General features: G+C 35.5%; 1 protein-coding gene across 1 annotated transcript in view; it reads left to right on the top strand.

Moving 5' to 3' along the window:
- The first annotated feature begins 746 nt into the window (after positions 1 to 746).
- LOC106867209 (uncharacterized) overlaps positions 747 to 4279 on the top strand; it is a 200241-nt gene continuing 196708 nt past the window's right edge. The window contains exon 1 of the mRNA XM_089338161.1: positions 747 to 1143. The gene's annotated coding sequence lies outside the window, so the exon portion shown is untranslated. The remainder of the gene's footprint in view (positions 1144 to 4279) is intronic.

Here is a 4279-nt window from a genome sequence, read left to right as displayed (position 1 = left end):
GAGAAGCAAAGTTGATCTCTGCCGGATCTGAACTCAGGGCATAAACAGATGGAACAAAAACTCGAGGCAGTCTATCCACTGCTCTAACGATACATCATTTTTGATCTCTTTAATTCCTTTGACTCTTTGTAGATCATAGGGCACCAACAAGAGACATCCATCATTCTCGATCTTTGGCAATGGATTGCAGTTGTTACCTGGTGTAGCCGTCTGCCAGTTCTTTAGTTTTTGTGGACCTTCTCCATGTTGATTTTGGTCTGCCACGCTTCTGTCTTCCTTTAGGTTTCCATCAGAGGGTTTGCTTTGTAATGTTGGAAACAGGTATCCATAGGGTGTCTCACTAACCCCATTTCCCTTTCTTGATCTAGGCTTCGGTTGGCTGCTGGTTCACCTGCATTCACAAGCCTTTGTTTGTAAATCCGTCTAACCATCTCACTCAAAGGATGTTCTGGAGACATCTATTCATAAAAGTTTATAGTTTGTCGATGGAGAACTTTATAACTCGCCATGTTTCTCACACGCATCCAGCAAAAACGTCTTCAATATTTGCATTAAAGATTTTAGCAAGGTCTGCGATATCTAAATAATTTTGAACATCCTGAAGGCAACAATCTTTCCCAATCCTTGTTTTTATGTCCTCATCTGTCTACCCTTACATATTCGTGTCTTTGCGTCTCTCTCTCTCTCTCTCTCCTTCTTTCTCTCTATCTCTCAGCCTCCTCTTCCCCATCTTTCTCTACGTTACAGAGGAGCACACCAAATAAACTTTATCCAAACTACAATACGCCACACAAATCCCCAAGAAAATGTTAACGACTGAAAGACCAATTACGCATGATAAATAAATAAAAATAAAAAATAAAATGAATTAACAGCAACGCTAAACAGATCTAAACAGATGAAACGAGGCTCATTACAGGTCATGATCAACGCGGTAAATTAGTTTGGCCAAAATAGTTATTATGATAAATATTTGACAAGAAGAAACTACATTCTCGTTCGGAGTATTGGATTACTGGACACACCTCCCTAACCCGCAACAATTAACAACAACAACAACAAGAACAAGAGCAACAACAGCAATAACATGGAACGGGACTCTGCCTTAGAAGAAGATGGCTTATAACGACAAAATCTTGACAAGTAAGTTTATTTAACACAGCCAATTGATAATACAAACATTACATATATATATATATATATATATATATATATATATGTGTGTTTGTGTGTGTATGACATGTATATGTTTGATGCTTGTGTGTGTGTATATATCGTGAGAGAGTTAGGGGTTGGGGGTACAACCCACTAAGGGATAGTATCTATCCAGTATACTGCTGGGAGGGTACCCAATTATTGCTACGCTAGTGCTATACTAGGTGCAATCAATGGGAGCGGGTAAAAGTGGAGGTTTTACCCAAAATTTGTGTAACCTATATATATATATATATATATATATATATATATATATATATATATATATATATATATATAGATAGATAGATAGATAGATAGATAGATAGATAGATATGCACCGTTGGTTAGTTTCTCACTCCCGCTTCTCCTCTTCCTTCACCACCCTTGCAGGCTACTTCTGTATTCTATGTTACAAGATAAACATGCCCTTTACATTATAAACACCGCCGAGCTGTGTTTGCCAAACTCAAATAAAATTCTCTACAAACGCTAGCCTAGCGTCCGGCCTCAGCAACAGCAAACTTTTCCTATCTATCTATCTTGCATAAATAAAAGAAATTTTATTTAACAAACTGTGACACTAAGGACCGAGGTTACCGTGGTCTTTTCGTAGGTTTTTCTTTCCACGGATAACCTCCCCATTTATTGGGAATTTTCTGTATTATTTCGTATTTTTTGTAAATACCCCAAACGTTTTGCGATGTTTTTTTTTCATCGTTGTCCCCACTTTTGTTTTTTTTTCTGCTTTGTTTTCGCCCCCCTCGAAAAGAAAAAAACTCTACATTTGTATATTGTCCCCTCTGTGTTGAGCCCTGTGTGACTAATAAAGAAACCTATCTATCTATCTATCTATCTATCTATCTATCTATCTATCTATCAGTCTGACTGTCTGTCTGTCTGCCTGTCTATATGTCTGTTTGTCTGTCTATCTCGCTATCTATCTGTCTATTTGCCTATTTCTATATGTATGTGTGTGAATGTGTACCTGTGTGTATACATTTATCTGTGTCTGTATAGGTCTGCATTCATATATGTTTATGTATATTTTACGAAATACACGACTATGTTCAAGTTTTACTCTTTTATTTTAAGTTTTACACATTTTCTCATTAGCTTTTTACAGTTCGTTCGGAGCAACAGATTTCCGAAATCGATAACCGACGTTTCTAGACATTCACAGTCCCATTTGCAAGAATTGGGTTCAATACATTCGACGACACACACACACACACACACATATATATATATATATATATATATATATATATATATATATATATATATATATCACATATATCACACCCATTCAGACTTACATCAATAGAAGTTATATTTATAGAAAATATAAAGTATAAAAATTATCATAATCATTACTGAAAGAAGTCCGGATCTAATGGTCAGAAGAGAATTACCAAATCTGGCAATAAGTATAAAGTCAACCCACGATTTCTGTGCAATTTAAGTTGGCATTAACAATCTCCTGTAATAACCACTTAGAGGATTAAACTGATACTGTCTAGAAACTTCGACACACCTAAGAACTTTATTGTTCCAAATTAACCGAAAAGGTCTTACATAGAAATATTTAAAAAGAGTCATGTTTTAATGATATCTACAATAAACACATGTATACATGTAATAATAATAATAATAATAATAATAATAATAATAATAATAATAATAATAATAATATATATATATATATATATATATGTCTCTCTCTCTCTCTCTCTCTCTCTCTCTTTCTCTCTCGATATATATATATATGTATGTATGTATGTATGTATGATCGGTAAGATGTGAAGGGAAAAGGGTCATACAGAAAATACGTAGATACAATGAGATCTAAGGCCGAACCAAGTGTCTAAACTCCGACGTCGAGTGCAGTAGTGATACAGCATCTCCAGGAACAAGAGTTTCCTGTCGGCATCGTAGTCTTTGTTGCTCACATATGCATAAGTACACACATAAGTACTAGATGTTTAAATAGTTGCCTTCTACGAAGAAGGGGTGTATCTATTAGCAACCAGATCTACTAACGAACGACATAGTTTCACTAATAAAGCTCCAAAAACAGTTGCAAGCGTGTCCCAATACAACAATAAAAGTCTGCTGCCCCTCCATATTCCAGAAATATATACACACGTGCGCGCGCACGCATGCACAAATACACACACCTATATGCACAGACATAGACACATGCATGTAGAGAGATATGCACGTGAACGCGCACATAGGCAAGATTCATATTTTGACAGATACGTAGAAATACGCAAAGGTACACACATATACGCATACATACATACATACATATATATATTCATACATATATACATGTGTGTGTGTGTGTACATGTATATATAAACAAATTCATGTGTGTGTATATGTACACATGTATGTATATATATGTGTGTGTGTGTGTGTCGGTCTGTGTCTGTGTCTGTGCGTGTGAGTGTATATAATTATATATGTACAGATGTGTATATGTATATATTCGGCAGATATGTATGTGTACACACACGCACACAACATAACACTCTCTCACACACACACATGCGTGTGTACATTTATATTTATGAATATATAGATGTAAGTACGTACGTACGTATGTTTGTACGTATGTATGTATGTATGTATGTATGTATGTACCTATGTGTGTGTGTGTGTGTGTGTGTGTGTGTGTGTGTGTGTGTGTGTGTGTGTGTGTGTGTGTGTGTAAAAAGAACTGCCAATACCAGCTGCTGTAATACTGCTGCTTACGGAAGTGAAGAAGAAAAGTTTAAAGACCTCTCTCTCTTTTTGTTGTTGTTTGGATAGCTCATTTTCCCATAGGAGCTAAATTCTTCACTTTCACCGAACGTTTACTCATTGCCGCTACAGTTTATATTTTATTTTATTCTATTTTTGTTGTTGCGTTTGTATTTCTGCTTGTTTGTTTTTTGTTTAGTTTTGTTGTTGTTGTTACTATGTTATTTTCTCATTTTCTAACTTAGTAGATGCTAAATCAACATTTCACGCGACTTTAGATTGCTGGGCGTCTAATACGACTAATAATGTAAAAAGAGAACTCAATGAATTTCCG

The sequence above is a fragment of the Octopus bimaculoides genome, chromosome 20, assembly GCF_046866305.1.
Source record: "Octopus bimaculoides isolate indiv1 chromosome 20, ASM4686630v1, whole genome shotgun sequence".
Taxonomy (NCBI): domain Eukaryota; kingdom Metazoa; phylum Mollusca; class Cephalopoda; order Octopoda; family Octopodidae; genus Octopus; species Octopus bimaculoides.
This window is presented reverse-complemented; position numbering and strand designations above follow the sequence as displayed.